This window comes from Saccoglossus kowalevskii, chromosome 14 (genome assembly GCF_978046115.1).
Source record: "Saccoglossus kowalevskii chromosome 14, keSacKowa6.1, whole genome shotgun sequence".
Classification (NCBI taxonomy): Eukaryota; Metazoa; Hemichordata; class Enteropneusta; family Harrimaniidae; genus Saccoglossus; species Saccoglossus kowalevskii.
This window is the reverse complement of record NC_140654.1, coordinates 20,889,986-20,911,093: the sequence shown is the minus strand read 5'-3', so window position 1 is coordinate 20,911,093 and position 21,108 is coordinate 20,889,986. Positions and strand designations below refer to the sequence as shown.

General features: G+C 35.2%; 1 long non-coding RNA gene across 1 annotated transcript; it reads right to left on the bottom strand.

Annotated features, from left to right (window-relative positions):
• Window positions 1-373: 373 nt before the first annotated feature.
• LOC146734560 (uncharacterized) lies at window positions 374-1,228 on the bottom strand. Its single transcript, XR_014931623.1, has 2 exons — window positions 1,045-1,228; window positions 374-819 (listed from the first exon to the last, which is right to left on the bottom strand). It is a non-coding gene; the product is annotated as an uncharacterized LOC146734560 (long non-coding RNA).
• Between the last annotated feature and the right edge of the window lie 19,880 nt (window positions 1,229-21,108).

The window sequence follows — 21,108 nt, the reverse complement described above, 5'->3', positions numbered from 1 at the left end:
ATATTTTAATACATTTGCATAAATTACCATCAATTTTTTTTGTAATTATTTTGTTTAATTATTTTTAATTATTTTTAATTGTTTTTTAATTGGACAGGCGTGGACGAAAGATTTTTCATGAGGATGACGTCACAATGGGATATTGTGAATACATTTGCATACATAAAATTGATGTGAATACGAGGTCGTGTCGAGGTCATCGTGAATACATTTGCATAAATTACCATCATTTTTTTAATTATTTTTTAATTATTTTTAATTATTTTTAATTATTTTTTAATTGGACAGGCGTGGACGAAAGATTTTTCAGAATGTTTCGTAGAGGGCGCTCACACACACACACACACACACACACGTTAATAAATACACGTCATTTTGAAAACTAATGGAGTTTATTGCACAAAAGAAGTAAACAAGAATGAAATATTGACATGGAGTATATATTTATGACATGGTTGAGTATTTTTTTAACGTCACAAAAAAACATACGATGTGAGTAAGGAAAATAGTTGCGTAGTGTATAAATGTTTAGCGTGATTAAATATTTCTTTGTTAACACCTCGAAAAATACGTAGATACATGTAAATGTGCGGCGTGGTTAAATTTATTTTTAATGCCACAAAAAATACGAGTACATAAACGATTCGATTAAAACACAGAAACGAGAAAAGCCAATAATAGTAAACATTGATCAATAAAAAATAATTCATTCTATATATACATATGTTGTTTATTTTTACATTTCTTACTTCCTTTCAATGAGTCAAGCAGTCTAGACACTTTTTTTTTTATTCCATCACTATAATCAGAATCGCTCATCTGTCGTACAAGAAAGAGAGAGAGAGAGAGGATAATATTAAAAACCGATAGTTATATAAAGAAAGTATAAGTTATGTGTTGAAAATTTAATAGTATGAATTATCCCGTAAAACTGCGGTCATCAATCCGCTAAAATGCAAAGTATGCAAAATCGGTTGATCGACGTACAGTTTGTTTTTCAAAAAATGGCGGACTACGCTACTATGAGTTAAAATGTATAATTACCTGATCGTTTCACAGAATAACTTTTGACATACATAATCATCACACGGAATGAGTTTACGGTGTAACGTAGCGATTTTCGTTTTTCCCCCCCGACGAAGAAAATATGTCCTCGCTTCTTGCCAAAGATTCAAAGGCGGTAGACCAAGTTTGACCTTCCGTGAAAAGTTCATCTCATGGACACTACGAGTCATACAGGACGTATTGGCAACACATGGCTTGAAATTATTTGGTGATTGTAGATCCACGTACGAGAAATCTTATAAATTCCATGACATGACTACCGTACGAGTCATAATAGTCTTCGTGGTAAGGGTATTTCAGACAGAAAGTGGCCCAACGCGTTCCACTCGCGAATATCAACGGTGTTTGATATAAGCGATGTGTATCATTCCGAAGCACACTTGTGAATGCCAGTCTGAACTCAATCACAAGATTAAATGTAAGGCGTGTCTAGTCCTAAGTGTTCCCAACGTGAAATAGACCTCCCACGTAGATGATAAACAACAGATGTTGGTATATTTATGTTACTAGTATCTAAAACATGAACACTCACAAACAGCCTGAGGGATATCGAGTTTCAAGTTGAAAGCGTGAATTTCGACCTGCGTGTATGGGATACTGATAACATGACTCGACATTCTGTTGACCCCGGCACTATCAGTCAATTCACTGACTTAAACCACAGTCACTCTACTAGGACGGTTAGGAAGCGCCGCGTCATTCTATTGTACCCACCCTTGTCTCCATAAACATTGAAACAAGAGAGGTGTTAACGAGTTAAGAAGTCATTAGCATTAAACAGGCGACGGAAAACACGCGATAAATCATGAGACAGTGCGAGAGTTGCGTCATTTTCCCCCACAAAGCATTGCAATACATGGCACTTTGACCTTTCAACGAAGAGCAGTCTCAAATGCGGAAATGAACATGCTTTGTATATACACGTTTTTCGCGAGAAAATCTTGCTGTCTTGTATGGCATTCTGAAATTATAAATAGTTAATAGAATACTATATTAGTGAATTTCCCCCAAAAGTCGCCCCTGTCTCGACTGAATCAAAACATGTTGAACGGGATTTGTATCAGTCGTCAAATAAAGCGAATGGAGGGATATGAAAGCACGTCAATCAAAAATCTCTTTTGTCCAATTACCTCCTATGAAAACTATGCAATAAAGCAACACGGCGACCACCTCCATAGACGAAAACATGCAAAACTTCGCCATAAAGTGACTCTAAAAACACACAAAAAATACGAGAATGGACAAAGGAATATTGTAAAGGTTTGCAGACATCAATGTTTTTAGCGATAAAATTGTTTCTAAACTGAGTGAGGGGTTTATTTTACGGACCGAAAGACTGTTAGAGATCAAGACAAAGAGACTGTCAACAAAACACCGTTTTTCTCGAGTAAAGCATCTTCAAGATTGCAAAAGAATGCTCATCTGAAAAATACAATATCACTCCTAGTCACAGTTCAGTTGAGATTGTAGTTTGATGTAAAAATAAAGCACAATTTTAAAAAGTTCACGGTCTTCTCGAGGGTCTTCTCGAGCAACATCGAACGCAATAAATAATGGTGAAAAATAGTGCATTCCAATGACAAATACGTCATAGTTTTGAGACCAGCATAGGTTCTCAGAAGCTGCTCGTTCACACCTTTAACCAATAGAGCTTCCTAACCGTCCTAGTAGAGTGACTCCTAGTAGAGTGACTGTGCTTAAATTATTTTTATCAATTAGCCTTTGCTAAAATACTACCGTCATTTTCCACGTCATTAAAAAAACATGCCCCGCAGCGGAGGGATTTGAAATAAAACACGTTCAATCTCGTAATGACGCGTTCTCCGTGTCAATGTTACGATTATACTCGAAATTGACTATTTGGGGGATAACAACTGGGTCAACTTGATTCAGTCAACATGAATCTGACCCAGGCAGTATGATGATTCCAGTCCGTCACCAATTCACTTGTCTGAAAAGGCACACCCCAAGGGTGTATGACGCCTTGTCTCAATTCAGGCCGAATCAAAGACTGTGCACGCCGTCGATCTATATCTGTGATCGATGTAGACGAGAAACATTCCACCACTCTGATCGTTTTTATATCATCGGTAATTCAGTGTACCGCTCGAATGTAATGCATCAATCAATAGTTTAGTTTTGAAGGTTTATTTTACAATAACTGGAAAACCGACCGAAATCGCGAAATTTTAGGATTCAATCTTTACTCAGTCAAACATCAAAACTAAGTATTCAGTTCATTCTCTCTTCACTAATAAAATGGCAGTACTCAGCAAACTATCATTCATCGTTTTTTTAAACATCATTTCGAGTATCCACGATTTCGAAATACTAGAAGAGGCAAGAACGAACGTTACATTTGAATGGTCAAATGACAAGGGGCTGACCCCGCTCGAACGTGCAACAGAATGTATTAAATACATTGACCCATTTGAAAAACAGAGTCAACCTCAAAACATTGAGAGCCATAGCCGATGCTTCAAACAACGAGTTTCTCTTCAAATGGTTCAAAACCAAATTAAATGAAGCACTATGATTCGTCACAAATTACGCTGACATCCTTAGCAGCCTGGCAAAAGAAATCACTCAACTAACCACACCACCAGATTCAGATTTCCACGATCAACGACAAAAAAGAAACATTATAGACGATCTCCTGTTCGAGGTAACGGCCTTGGCTTGGCTACAAAGAGACAATTGTAGTTACTAGCTCGAGAAATTGACCCATATTTCTAAGACAAAATTAACCAAATTTTGAAATTATACATATTTTAATACCAAACTTGTTATTTTTACCAACAAACTACTGAATCACAGTACGTATAATAACGTATACCATTGACAAATTCAGACTCCGCTTATAAATTATACTCGATTATGTCTTTACCACTAATTTAAAATAAACAGTTATATTGGAAAGAATGAGATGAAATTTTATTATTATCATTGTAGATTCAATAAGCAAACTGAAAGCGGGTCAAGAAATCGTAAATGTTTCATATTATAGAGAAGGTGCGTAGTTTGTTCTTTGACGGTAAACACGTACGCATTTTCAATGGCGAACATCGACCAGTAATAATGGCATACACTTTGTATGCTAATTCATGTTTAATAAAATGCGCTAAGTTTTGATTATTCCCAAGATGTACAGAGAGCACTCGCTTATCCATTAGACAGATTCCACTATACAATTATAATATCCTGACAGCATTGTTTAAACTCTCGTAAATCGACTGTTTGACGTGACTGGGGCACCGGTGGACGAGAAATGCGTGCGTGCACATTACATTTCGTTAACACTTTCATTCATAATAGTATCACTTGCAATATGGCGTAATATCAATCGACGATCCTCAAAATACTGTATGTATGTATGCACGTTGTAGTTCGAATGATTAGATATTTCTTTTATTTTGCCATTTTTGTCGATTCTTTCATTATGAACAGTGTTGACTTGCTCTCGAAATAAATACTTTACACCGATGTTACCGTTTGTAATGTTTATAGTGTATACGTGAAAGATATTCGCCTTTGAAATAATAATTGAAGACACAACTATATAGTCTTCAAATCAGCTGGGTGTTATTATTGAAGTAACGCACGACGCGTGATATTGTTTTAATGGGGTCTGATCGCGTTTCATAACTCCTGTATTGAATAATGCCATGAATCAAATTGTCCTAACAACATGGTAAACACGGGTCAGCAATAAGTAGCTATTTTATCGGTGAGGAAAGATCTGCTTCTTGATTGCGATTATGATTATGTCTAATATAATTTATAATAATCTATTACTCTACGTACACAACTTGAAGCGGGCTTTTCAATTCAACTCACTGCGGCCGTACACAACATGGCTAGTTCCCCCTTCGAAAGAGTGCGTGCGTGTGCTGCGTTAGCAACACTATCTGTGACCACTGAGCTTTTCAAACATTTACAAAGCACGATGTGATAACTGAGGTGGTAAACTGACCATGATGTCAATATCCAACCATCTAATTTGCACAATAATAATTAAAATTGAAACCGTATTCATGCGTGGGATCTTGGTTGGAAATACAACGAAGTAACAAAAAACCAGCAAAGTGTAACAATAATAAAATCACAAACATGTGAATGTAAAGCAAAAAAAAAAATATTTGGTGGTTGGTTTAGGCATTTGGCATTTTAGGATTTTTTTTTCTTATCGTGCCCTGAATCAGATGTGGACGAATGTTCCTAGCTCAATGATTGTTTTGTCATTTTAACTTTTTTAGTATACCTGTTAGGTTACCAGAATAAAGTAATGATGTAAATGGGTCTAAGTGCCGCATGTGCAGCTGACACAATCGATATTGTTTTCATTTGTAGTCTTCATTGGATGGGAACTGCTTTTTTTACATATTTGATATAGTCGATTTGAAAGCAATGTCCCACATATCTACATATCTACACCATTTTCACATTACTGAACACTTCCTCACGCCGACTTATAAAGAAACACAATATGCCAATCATTCTTTACTGTTATTCTGAGTTCACGTTCTCATGTAGCACCAAGAACAGTTCGAAAAATGGTCCATTTTCAGCGATTATTCTGCCCTTAATCCAAATATTGCTTTCTGGAAGATTGGAGATAATGTCGAAACCGTGACAGAAGCTAGTTTTGGTTAGTTACCGGTATAGTTTTTAAAATCTCTGTGTATATGCATTAAGACTGTACAACTACGGTGGTGAAACATAACAAATATTGGGTTGTAATATTGGAGTTAAAGCTATGTTGGTTAAAGCTATGGAGTTATGATGGACAATAAGCCGTAAACAGCGTTTGTAAATTATATTTTTTGAACAAAATCAAACGACAGCAGCAAGACGAACGAGGCACATTAAACGCACAATTCATTTTGTTAGTTTTGACGTACATTTGATCACAGCGCAAGGCTGAATTTTTCCGAATCTATCTATCTAATTTCCTTATTGCCTGTGCTTGAATATATACATGTTAACATGTCATTCATAGGACTATGGATCGATCTTGAGACTCTTGACACCAAGGGAGCATATCCGTTCAAAGATGTTAACTTCGGGCTGCCTCCATATATGGTGAATTTGAATAATCCGGCACACGAACACACTGACGCTGACGGTGTAACACTGTAGAGTTCTGCACTCATGTTTGATATGCGTGATAGTGAAAACATCAATGCGTGGTATGTATAATATAAAGTAAAATATATTGTATATAAGTGCATATTGTTATTCTGTCACAGAGGGCGCACTAGCTCTGCAAAAAATGTTTACAAGTAATAGGCACGAGACCATGCTTTGTGTGGAGGTTCCCGAGATGAGTGGACTGCGCAAAAATTCAAATGTATAAAATAATGTGCCCGAAAAAGATTTCCCAAAATAAACCACAAACAACTGATGCGTCAATATAATTGTGTTTGTACAACACAAACACAATGACTTAATTAAATAATTTATTCATTAAGTTTTTATGCAGTGTCGTGAATAAATTTATTCATTAATATATTCAAAGGCGAATGGTGTATAAAATCCAGAATGACGAACGGATACCTTTAGCGTCTTACTTAGCAGGCGGTCCCTTCAATCTGAGCCAGTGCGTGGATGATGGTTACCCCGACTTTGATCTACCCGGTGGTTACCTCCATTCTTTTGCTATAACTGAGAATTATTTTATTATTCCAACATCGAATTTTTTCATGGATGTATGCAAAAACCTACGTGAGTTGACTATAGTGTTTACTACATTGGTATTTGTATAACAAAATGAAATAACCAAGAAGTCAGACTTTTTTTACAGAATACACAAGTACTGAATAAATAATCATTCCTCACTTTTTTTTCACAAAACAATTCTGTTATTTAAACATTTATGCACGTTTATCATGGACTTGAATCTTTAACATTTGTTCACTTGCTAAACATTGATGTTTTTTTTCAATCGATGTAGATTTGTTAGCGTGGTTTCGATAATCAACATTATCATTCTGCACATGTTTTTAAAGCTATGATATTACTGAAACACAATTTACAGACACTGTGAAATGCAACTGGTTCGGGAGATCATGATGCGTGATTCCCTTTGAAAAACGTTATTGCCACGTAGGGATAATTCTGAAGGGCGACTATGAATTCGCACATTTTCTGAATGAAATTGTACGCATACAGCACAATGTATATTACAGTGTATATGCTGGACAATGCATCTCAACACACTATATGTTTACTGCTCACTTGATTGAATGGAGTCAACCTTTCTCTCCCTAACTGTGGCCTTCTTCAGTGAATACAAATGATAATGAAATTGTATCATTATAACTGAAAATAACAGGGAAAATATAAAATGAAAACGAAATAAATCTCAAAAAATGTGAAATTGTAACAAAGAAAACTAAAACAAATGCTGTAAAACATCATGCCGCAGGGGTAGGAGTGTATGATAGTAGCTCTTAGCGTATGATGCGCCCTCACTGTCCACTATTGATCCTTTGGTGTATGGGTAGTTTGCTTGCAGCCATTTTTCCATCGAAATGGTTCTAGTTTTTTGCGTAGCTTGTTTTCGCATTTATTTATTTTTTATTACGCCTATAAATAACATGTCGTTTATAGGGTGGTCGATGCTATTGAAATGTATGGCTACTGATGTGTCTAGATTGAGTCATACTGTTGCAAGTTGGTTGTTAAATCTGGTTCTGAGTCGTTTCTTTGTCTCCCCTACGTATGTGATTAAATATATTACATTTCTAATGTTGCATTTTATGTGATAATTTACTCTGATAAATGCTAGTTTTGTGTGAACATTTACATATTTAACATCAAAAACTTCAATATTAAACAAATACCACGTTCCCATCTTTACGTACTGAATCAGTCACCAAGTTGTCAAAAATGCCATCTCGGATCAACATAATGTTACCTGTCGGATCAATATGAATTCTGACATAATATTTTTTAAATGATATGCAAATGTGGTGAATATGTCGTCTATGAAACATAAATTATACAAAGTGGTTGGATGATGGTGAACATGATAATAGTAATGTGTGGAGATTTGTCCATGTATTGCCAGGCGCATTAGTTATTGTTGTTAAACTGAAAACTATTGTTATTAAGTATAAGTGTTAGCCAATTGGTAATGTTAGAGGTTGATGGAAGTAGAACCTGTCTAAGATCAACTGTCTACTTGGGGTTTTGTATAGTGTTAACTTTGTTAAACCTAGTTGTTCAAAATTGAATTTAGAAAACCATCATAGCAAAGAATAGCTAAATCAAATTTTAAATAAATGACACTATCCAGCCATATTTATTGACTAGAAAGTTTTTAAACCAAGTAAAATATACACACTGAATGGTGACAAAACCCAAAATAGATGCACATATATTATTTACACTCTTATGCAATAGAGCGCCGACCCAAAATACTCGCCAAAAACATTTTCTTTAAATACACGTTCATTTCTATAAGGTAATGTTCTAAAAATGTGCTTTACTCTATTTTTACACGTTTTATACGAGTTTCGCGTGTTTAACAACCGACCAATACAACCACACTCCGGATTATTTTTGTGCACACTTTCGCTACCACGGTTGACTACTACTATCAACTCCCTCTTTTCACGTTACGTTGTTGTTAAATTATTATTTCCTACACTGACACTAACAACAATAACACAAGCAATATTTAGGTTTGTGGGTCGCACATGCATAGCGATTGCGAGGTTGTAGCCTGGGCTGAAGAAAAACATCAAAAGACTCCCAGGTCCCAGTGAATATTTAAGATAGTTACACTGAATACAAACTAGCAGCCTGTTGGCTGATATAGCTCCGCTGTTTGTGATGCATGCTCTGAAAGCAATGACTAAAAAGCAATTTAAATTTAATGCTAGCGTCTTTAATATCGCAAGACACCAACTTTCTTGATTTTGTTGAAGAGAATATTTCACTAAAAGTAGAGATTTTAAGATATCTTTACGAAATGGACAAATCTAATAGAGGTCTACCCAAGCTGCATGTGTACAAGTATCGAAGAATTTGGACTACTGGTTTTGAAGGACAAGTCAAAAATATGTTTTTTACCAAAAATGACAAAAATATTCACTAAAATTAGAAAATTGAAGATATCGTCATGAAATTAACAAATCTGACTGAGATCCGCCCAAGGTACCTACAAATAAATTTACAAAGCAATCAGGTTAGAGGTTTTCAACAAGAAGTTGAAAATAACATTTTTACGAAAAATGACACAAATATTCACTAAAATTAGAGATTTGAAGATATCGTCATGAAATTACAGAATCTGACAGAGATTCACCCAAGGTACCTACAAATAAAGTTACAAATTAAGCAATTGGATTAGCAGTTTTCAAGAAGAAGTTGAAAATAACGTTTTTGACCAACAATTACAAAAATATTCATCAAAATTAGAGAATTGAAGATATTGTCACAAAATCAACAAATCTTACAGATGTCCACCTGATATACCTACATATACAATATCAAAGCAATTGGACAAGCAGTTTTCAAGGAGAAGTCGAAAATATAATTTTTTAACAAAAATGACAAAAATATTCATCAAAATTAGAGAATTGAAGATGTCGTCACAAAATCAACAAATCTGACAGAGGTCCACCTGATGTACATACATATACAATATCAAAGCAATCAGACTAGCAGTTTTCAAGGAGAAGTCGAAAATATAATTTTTTACCAAAAATGACAAAAATATTCATCAAAATTAGAGAAATGAAGATATCATCACGAAATGAACAAATCTGAGAGAGGTCCACCCAAGGTATGTACATACCAAGTATCAAAGCATTTGGGCTAGCGGTTTTCAAGAAGAAGTCGAAAATAGCATTTTTGACCAAAAATGACACAAATATTCGCTATAAATAAGACAATTGAACATATCCACATGAAATGAACAAATCTGAGAGAGAACCACCCAAGGTACCTTCCTAGAAAGTTTCACAGCTATACAGTTTGTGGTTTATAAGAAGAAGTCAAAAATGTAAAGTTGACGACGGCGACGGCGACGACGACGGACGCCGACGGACAATCAGTAATACTATAAGCACCGCTCGACTTCGTCGACAGCGGAGCTAAAAAAATCAACTCTACGAACAAAATATACGACAACATTAAACGAAATGGTTAACCTTATCAGGTGCAATCAGACAAAGTGGTTAGCAGGCGAATAACACATTGTGGCGACAAGCTAATACAATTAAATGTTTATGAGTTTTATAGCATTTTATGTTGCTGTGTATATTAGGTAAACGTCAGCGCTTTCACGATAATTCATTCGCCAAATATCTACCAGCCAAATCACCGAGTGAAAAGAAGCAACGAGGATATGGATCAAGCTTCGCTGACGTAATCATACAGACACATCACGTGATCCTGAAACCCGCAACAACTCATTGTGTACAACTTGCCATTATGATTCATGAATAATTACCACGTGACGTCTTAATTTAAAAACTACAGGAGTTGTAATTCAAATATTCAATCTAGTCATTAGTAATACCTGTACAAAAATATTCAATTGTGAGCAAATTCATTAATCGTATAAACAATTGACAGAACAAAGTCTGTGCTAAGTAAATGTTTTCGAAGTAGAATGAAAATATAAGGCAAATTTCAACAATGCATTCCATTTTATTTGAGACTAATGTATTGTTGACACTAGGTTTCAATAAAAATTAAATAAAAGGTTACTTCTGGTCCACTAACCTATATGTTCGACATATAAATGTGTCCAGTTGTTGGCGTACGTGCGGAACATGGGACTGGAACAAGCAAACGTTAGTGGAAGGTAACAAGGTCACCCATGCAGTCAGATTATTTACAACCATTTCTCTATGAAATCTTTGTTCTAAAACGTCACGCTTGTGGGACCTTTTACTTCGCAGGCATATTATTCAACAGTGTTGGCGAGTCTCGCCATTTTCCCCCATGAACGGCTTATTTAAATATGAATGCACATACACAGTCTAATGTTGCTAGATAATTAGAGTTCAAGCCAATATGTCTCGCGGTACATTATTTTGTCACCATCTGGCTCGTCTTCCATTATTTATTTAGTCGAGTTTTTTAGTATAAATTCCCTGCTAATTCAGGTTGATGGAGTCCGACCTGGTTCATTAAATTCGATGAATGATTACCGGCTTATCAAGAATAATTCATTCATTCAAACATATGTTAATTGTGGATAATAAACGCAGAAATTGAGATACATTAAATGCAGTACAATTACGGTTATTCAATTGTCGCTATGTGTACTTTATTGGTCAAAATGTCACGTGACACTGGTCAGGCCGAGCATAAGCGAAACACCTTTTGGAATATTCAACAAGTGCGTGGGAATCATTAGTTTCTAGTCAAAACATTTGTTTATTGCACTCAAAAATTGTCAGTACTCAACCAAGCTTCCTATCGAGTGTTGAAGTCAAAGAAATAAATTGGTTTTGATTTTCAGTAAATGGATTTTATTTTCGTTAGTAATCCGCCATTGCCGATAGAAAATCCGTGAGGATGTGTTTAACTCTTCTACTGCCTATCAGCAGTTACATGGCTAAGTATACAGTGGCGTAGCGACCGGAACAGCATACATGTATACAAGGTTATTTTTTTCAGTTTCGCCGCTACTGCTCGCCGATTAACTGTCACTTTGCGTAAAGACCGGTAATATAAGCGACCCAGATTTTCGTGAAAATGATCAGCACTAGAGGGCGCTGTTTGATCTGGATGGAGTAATATTATTACAGTGAAATATTGATGTGCCCTTACATTTACGGCGGATCAAAATCATGTCTTTAAAAACACGTTGAAATCAATTTTTCGAATATTTTTGTTCAGTTCGTAACGATCAGTAAACAACCACATTGGATATAAGGATGAATTTTGGCACAGTTATCATTGAAAAGACGATTCTATAAATTCTACGTAATCACCTTCCTGTATGCAAATAAATAGTAAGCGCGAAGAAAATTCTACAGGTGTCATGAAATGAATCTGCCATTTATTTATTTGCGTACATGTCCGCTAAACTCCGTAATACACATTTCATAGAAATCACATTATCAGGACAGTTTTAAAATTCGGGTAATTTGTTGTCTTTCCAGCTACTTTAATGTTTTATAAATGATAGAAATGTTAAACCTTGCGTACATGAAATTTATGTGAGACACAATTGCCATAGTACTATTTCTAGCGTTAATTGTGAAAAAATACCGTATAAGATCAGATAATTAACTCGTTTATTGAAAATAAATAAATCACGAGAATTCAGTAATAACCGTAGTATATTCATGAAAAGGGGTGCAATTCCTATCCTGTGAAACAAAACGTCCTGCGTTTTGAAATTCAAATTGTTCAATTGAATATGCAAATTGGCGTATTGATGAATGCTTGGCGAAGTTTTGAAAACAGAAAATTGCTGCAATTTTTGAAATAGCTTGTGTTTTACTGAATGAGCGAACTGTAGATTTATTTACCATTGCTGACTTAGGTTAAAAGGCGGTAGTCGTCGCGCCACGCATGGACGAGATATATGGGTCTCATATAAGCAAATATAGCGACTTTGACTGTTGCGCAACGAGTATAAACTAAGACGTTACCAAGCTTCAATTAGGTTTGTTTTTGATGATTGGAAGGTATCGAAGGAGTCGCCGGCGGTAATAAGTGCAAGTTGCGCCCAGTTCAAACCTCATACTTGTGATTTTCATTAGAAAAGCGCATTGAATTGTTGGAAAATCAATGTGTATCAACACAAATGTAGTACATGCGCAGCGCGACGACCACCTCCTATTAAACTATTATTGGATAATGTGAGTTGTACACCAATTTGTCATTCATTTTTAGTGAGTGGCAAACTAACATGAATTAACATTGTTATAAAGCGAACTAACTAAAATAATCCTGATGAACCAAATTTGAATCACGGTGAGAACAATATATAGATATTATGTATATAGTATGCATAAAATTACAGTACACTTATTTCTGAACAAATCTTGTCCCAATACATCTTAGCCCATAAAGTATTAACATTAGGTATTTGTTATCGCTACAATGAACAAAATAATTTTCATCATTAACACTGTATATTTATACTAAAAAATAGTTGTACACTGTACTTCTTAAAACAGGGTATCATTGAACCGATATCACCTTGATGTCAACTGGAATTACGATACATAACAACCCGGGAAACCAACCTCATTATTTTAGTATTCATTACTAAAATGCATATAGTTATGACAAGTATCTTGAAAATAAGTCGCCAACTTATTATGCAAATCGATTTGTACGTGAATCATATCACATAATCTACACAATTTCAGCATACCTCCTTATTGCATTCTAACCTAATTTAACCTTGCTGCATGCACATACAGCACATATACATTTACGAGAACGAATACGTAACATATTGAATATATCACGTGACGTCGGGATGTGAATGAAACGAGTACATTAATTAACAATATATAATTAGGATATTTCCATGTTAACATTTAGAATTGTTTGACTAATTTGATTTAATTAGCAATTGTATCACTTACATATCGGTATTATTTGATAAGATAATAGCTAAATAAAATGTTCGCATCTACAACTTTTATATTGTTTGTCACGAGGTCAATCTTTAGTTGTCTTTCTTGTATATATCTATATAGTGGTACACAGTGCAGTCATGTATATTTGCATAACAATGGTGGTGCTATCACAGTGCAGAAGGGTGGGCCACCCCCGTATTTAAAATAGATGCGCCATTATCCGAAGTGTGGCTAGTGGCAAACCATGATTGGCTGAATTTAACTATTTACGTTTGGCAAGGTGAAGTGCACAAACACAAAGAGTATGCCAGTATAATGGAGTTCATGGTAGATTAACAAAGATGTAAACAGAATTGCTATAAGGGCCACCCTCTCCGTTCGGTGTACACTGAACTGAAGAATCATACGTATTGTATGTTTTGCAAGCGGTGCAACTTGATGCGCACCATCCTCCATTCTGAACCGCAAACATTCCGTAACCATGATCTAGAGCTACGGAAGCACATTTCTCAATAGGATTTATGCGTGTTTTGTAGTATCCATCGAGTCGTGAATCAGTACCTTCAAGGGTAGGGATAGCACGTGCATATGTGTCAGTAAAACACCCAATTAATAAGTAACCTGTAAAAAAAGGACACAAACGCATGTATCTAGAAAAGATTGAAAATATTGATTTTGAAATTAGTCTAGTAAACATACTAGTAGCCAATATACTTACCACATCTCGCTCCGGTACATGGACATAATGGTATATTATATAACGAGCAAACATCACCACAATTAGCAGAGCATGGTGTTTCTGCTGTGACTGCAATATATTATAAGACATAGTGTTACATTGTATAAGATACATATGTGTTATAGCATGCTTCTATGTAACTGTGGTGATTTATTTCTTTCAATGTATAAATAGATAAGTTTATATTAATTAGGTTCACATGTTAGTAATGCGACAATGCACTCATTTGGAAATACGCTTACCTGTTTGAATTGAGAACATAGTTGTTTTTTTGTCATTGCCTGTAATGATGTTAGTATTATAATAGGTTTTTTTAAAAATTCGATACAATTTTATTCAACAATAACACAACTAGGTATATTATGCGTGTTAAGGTAGAGATGCAGTTTACCTGACAGGGATTTTAATTAGTTAATTAGGAAACCAAGATGACCTCCCTTGTCCACAAAACTATATATTTTCGGAAAGCTTATTGTATGAATTTTAAAATTGTGTTATTATTATTTTTTATGGACACTGTAGTTTGAAATATGCACAAAATGTGCTTTTTTGGTCAAAAGTGATTTAAAAAAAATTAGCTTCTAAACAATGCTTCTGTTTCCTGTCAAAATTGGTTTATGGGTACATCTGTTTACTATGAAGAAAGTGCCGTCTTGAAAACTGTCTATCAGTTGTCAATTTTGCAGGGCAGCAGCTCAAATTTCACTACTTCAAGTTTATTCATAAATTAACACCCAGGCTAGTTGTCTGTACGATTGTTGTAACACTGTTCAACCAAAAACAATGCTCCGACGGCGTTTTGAAGATAAACACATTGTCAATCATTTGTGAAAATTTCAAAACAAAAGGTCAAAGCGTCCAGGAGCTATTTTTTTTTAAAGTTCTGGGATGTGCACTAAAAAGAAGCTGAGATAATTGCTAATTTGCATAACAATTCACTCAGTAAGAATTTTGCTAATGCTCATAATTAAAAAGGCTGTAACAGTTTCAAATTTAAATGTATTACCGTTTTGTTAAAAGTTAAATACAGTGCATAATATGGAGATCCCGTCATTTCTTTTTTTCATCATGTTTCTTTTTTATTATTTATGTACAGCCTTGCTAAATCTTGCTAAGCATTCAAAAGAGAGAATTTTTGCACCTGTTATCTATATTTTAAAATCGTTTTTTGAGTATGTTCCACTATTCACAATTCTACAAAATTTTAACAGTCTATAGCCAAGACTGTTTGGATAATAAAAAGCAAAAAAAAAATTCACTCCCAAGTGCCCACGAACCTGCATCTCTACCTTAATACAACATCAATCCTATCTCGCCTTTTAAAAATATCCTAGGCCAAGGCGAACATTCTTACGAAAAAAGAGGAGTTTTTGACGTAATATCAACTACTATATTATGTAAACGCTTACCTTTTTGCAACGCCCATTGTTCCTGCACAGTTGAGAACATGGTTGTTTCGTTGTCAATGCCTGTGATGATGTTAACATTTAAGATTGATACAACTTCGAACTCATTTTTTCAACAATGAGTACTTATATTATGCGTGTTAACATTATAATATCAAACTTATATTTGTGAAAAACAAACATTGTATAAGTGTAGTTTTGTTTTCACGATTTTCTAAAATATCAGGGTCAAATTATTGAAATTCACCACTTGTTTGCCTGTATAATATGCATTAACGTGCTTATTTTATTTGTAACTTCATACATACCCATCGTCTCTATAGTGGATTGTGCAGATGAGGAGATCTGCGATGGCTTACTTTCACGTGTGGCTCTTAACATTCTTGTTTGCAAATCCGCCTCTATTGTATTCTTCTCAGTGGTTGGATTGTATGTTATATCCTTGGTTATGCCTGATGTTGCCGAAACGGTGAAACCAGTGTGCATAAATGAATATTTTGCACGTGAGACAATTCTGCAGTCTGCATATATGGAAAAATATGGAAAATAAGTGTTGCCTATACATAACCATGGCAACTCAAACACATTATGATAGTGAGCGCTATACTGTCCATTACCACAAAACACATATACTACTTGTACACATAATGTCGAGGGATGGAATACAAAAATCGCCGTTGGTACACTCCAAGGGCCATGATTGTTTAAGGCGGAAGACGCCAGGCTTCCTGCAAGATATATGAACAGTTACTACAGGGATGAAGAATTATGTTGTGTTTAGTTCAAGCAATGATACTTTGACCATCTAAACATCCAGAGGTGTCGACAGTACGTATGTGGAATAATAGGCAAACATCGAGAGCGGGTAAGTCGGGAACGGGAATGAACACTAGAGCTCAACCTAAAGAGCGAAAAGGAACTCCCGCCAGAGAAAGTGAAGATATAATCGACAGGCCGATGTTTGATGCTGACAATTTCTATGGAAACCAACACATGTTAGAAATTATATCCCACTAAGTATCGCTAAGACAGTGGAACAAATTGTCGGGGTGATGGTTTCGAGTCGGATTGGGTTGGTGTGAGTTCTGTTTCGGACCAGGAGTGAGAGAAAAACGGCTTAATTCTGCAGTTGGGGAACTTTTGACTCACTTGGCTTCAGCTTGAGGGACCGGGTCGTAACGCTTGCAGACGCACACAATGATGAAGAAACACCAAAATTACTTAGTTATAAATATATTGATGAGATAAGACGTGACTTTTAAATACAATGGTTGTTGATACTTAGGCTAACTGAACGCAAGAATACGGATTCGTGTAGAGAGTTGGCTGTGTTGCGACGTGTCGGGGAAAGGACTGGATCTGGATCCAATGTGCGTCCTGTGATACACGTAGTTGAACACGTAGAGCTGGCGGTCCGTCGTAGGTGCTATGTCAGTCGGTTGCTACTCTCTGCCTCCGCCTCCTTGCCCTCAGTATGCTGCCGGAGCCCAGTTCGACTCGTTGTGTGTACTAACCCTCTAAGGGTTAACTTCTATCACGCGTCAGCTGCACTTTAGCCAGTGTTTGTAATTGAAAACAATACACTTCGAATATTAATTACAATATTTGATTAGCGCTAATTAATGAAAAGGAAACCACTATTACAATAATTGGCAATTAAGATAAATGAAAACAATACATCTCGGATGTTGGTTACCATGTTTGGTTAGCATTAATTATTAAACAAAAGACCGCTGTTACTATACATGGCGATTGAGATAAATTACGCTGTACCAGTTTCCCAAGTTCAAAGCCGGTGGAAATGATTAGATTATCACCTGCTGTGCCTAATTAATGTGCCCATTGTCTCAGCTACTAATCCTCTATAATGATACGGGTAACGAGAGCTGGTACTGAACAATTGATTCGTTAAACATATACCATGACAAAGGAAAATAATTCAGCTGGCGACATATCATGAACTTTCACATTGGAGATGCAACAGTGAATAGCGCTGGAAAATAAATATACCTAAAAAAAAACTCCTAACAACTTCCTAACATGGCGGAACTGAAAAATATGAAACGTCCTCTTTTCCGGTATCAACTAAACTAAAACATAATATACACGAAAACTGCTAATAACTTCCTAACAAAATGATAGTGTGACGTAGTAGTTTTGAGCCCATAAATCAGTGGGTTAATGTTTGACTAATAATAAGTTCTAACTTCTTTTGATTCAAACATCTGTCTTCACTACATATGCGAATATGACACGCCCCTTTGATATGTATACGTAAAAATACATGAAGGCAATTGACAGTAAGTATCGTGTTCCATAAAACAGTACCACGAGTTATCCCATCTGTTATATGTATAAGTGGTGATTATTTCAAAATAGGAAAGCGAGTTCTAATGAAATAAATGCTTTTAAATATCACAAGAGTTAGGATTAATCAAGGATAGTTTGCAACGATAATATACACATGTTTTAAATTCTAATCCTATCTGCTTTTCTTACAAATTAAAGTGGAACCTGACAGACAGATGCTAGAAGAAGGCCACCCCAGAAAACGTACATGTACATTGTAATTATGTTGCAGGCATTCAAACAAAAACTCTTACAATAATAGCCACAATTATGTGATTAACGTAATAACATGACTGAATGAATCGCAAATGATTTACTAACGGTTGCTGAAATATGTTGTTTACTTTGATCACCTTGTTATACAATAAAATTTGTAATAAAATTATGTCATACTCTATAATAATGTTATCGCACGAAGATTCTTATCTGTATCGTGTTTCAAGTAAACCATGTGAATTACACACTTCATACAGTTCATAACTGATTCCCTGTACGCATTTATCTCACTCATATTGCAATTCAATGTTTAATTTAATCAAGTTCAATATTACACGGCGTCTTTGCACTTTGATGTCTTCTTGATTGTTGTAGGTAATCCCGTCAGTCTGAATTGTTATACGCATTTGGGAGTTCTCATGGGAGTGTTACGACACGCCCTTTTTCCGAAATATCATTTTCACTGCTTTGAACATGAATGAAGGTTTAAATCTACTCGCAAACTGTTATCTGTCAAGAGAATCTGAGCTGAGCTTCTCAGATGAAGTTTTCATCAAACAGCTCAATATCTTATATTTCGGAATTAACATCACAAGTATGGGGTGGTTATAACACAAGTATACACTCTCACCTAGGGTGATGGTCGTGCCGATATACAACAATTTTACCTATATTTTCGAGGACACTGATATCAATAGTTCTTGGAAAGATCATTTCAAATTGAACATCGCTTGAACTTATAACAGATGAGATGGTTTGGAGGGATAAACAAATATAGTATTGTTTTATAGAACATAATACTTACCATCACGAGTTATGTATTCGTACGTATACAGATCAAAAGGGCGCATCAATTTACATATGTTGTAAAAATATAAGATGAAACAAAAAAATTGAACACAGCCGTCTGACCTTTTGAAAGATATTCCTGAAAACCACCATAAGGTCGAGGGCCGACTGATGTTTGTAAAATTATGCCAACAGAGAGGGCAAATAATGTCAAAGCGTACAGATTTATATCTCAAAGCGTGCCGACTTATATCTCAACAAACCGGAGGCTACGTTGCAAAATATAAATATCAGCAAAAAAGGTTTACAAATTATAGCGTTTAACAATTTTCTTTTGTATACAACTGCACCGGTCTACTCTGGGTATAAATAAGAAGGGGCTTAGTTTAAAGAGAATAACAATAGGGACAGAACAATGAATGGATTATAGTTCAGTAATTATTTGTCTATATTACAAACAATTGACACACGTACAAAATTACACCAGGTTAACGGGGGTAAATGTCGAATTTAATTTCAACACTGAATAGTTATTGTTCAACATTCACTATAAAATACAGGCGCTTTTAAAGTTGAAAGCTGAACAGAATCACACAATCACAACCACACTGTCCTCCACCAAATGTACGAAATTACTCAGTGTGGCGTTATAAGAAACTTGACACAAAATGACAACCATGTCTTCGTATTTAAACATCGAACAGTTTGTAACATACATCAGATACTAATACGAACATATATACGTTTAGCTTGCACTTGAATTGTGTGGAAATGGGGAAATACTAATAACCTTCTTAACAATAATTTCAACGCTAATACATCACATGAACAAACATATAAATATACATTTAAATATTTCCATTGTAGTTAAAACCATTCTGAGGACGTGTAGAAAATATTAAGCACATGCGTCGTATAAGTAATACTTGCCAGTCCTCATAAATCCAAGTATATATACACTGGGGAAAATGAGTATAACTACTCCAATCACAATTGGTAGAATTACGGCATTGCGGTGTTCCCGATCACGCGGTTCCATGATTACAGTCTAGGTTATGACAGGCACGTGGTACACGTATGAGGCATCGACGCATGCGCTGTAACATCACAAAAACAGCGAGAAATTTGAGTGATATTGTTATTGTATGAACGCGTTTGAGGTGGTATGCAATGTGATACAATAGAGACAAATGAATAAAAAAATTAGGGTGGCCCATATTGATAAGTCGCTGTGCTGATTAAAGCCATCTATCTCTTAGGGTAATTAGTTGATGTAATATCATTAGGTAAACATAGTGTGTAAAAGAATGAGAGATACAAATTAATTGTCGCCCAGCATTGAATAGAATTGCCTTACAGAGACACGTTTGCAGGTTTCGTTTGATTGTGCGTGTGTAGGTACGAATCGTCATGTTTTTGAATATTATTTAAAGAAAAAATTAAAGATCTTATTCAGACTACACATGTTAACGTTGTATTTACAGCGTATAGTGGACGTGCTTTTCCGTTAATCACAGTACTGCGTCTTTCTTGAGAGACGCAACGTACTCAAAAATTAGAAAGCGATTAAAAGAATACCTGCGTCTTCTAGTTATACTAATGTACATCAATTATACATCAAACAAAACCAACATATATTACATTACATGTGTGTGTAATCTTGGTAAAAATTCGATATACCCTGTATAAATATAACATCTCAATAATGAAATGATTTTGTTATCACTTATTATTAAATATCTGTAGTCTTTACTTTGTCTTTGTTTAACACATTGCAAGACTGAGACACTGAAGGATTTACAATGGAAACTTAATTTGTATATGTTGCTGAATACACAACTTTAATTTAATTTTATTTATAAGTTGGGCGCTTCCAATCATTAATTGCAACACACACACAATGAACAACAACTTCAAGGATCTAGTAGAAAATGATGATGTATATGAGGCCCTTATTCAGAAAGACAGTGATATTCTT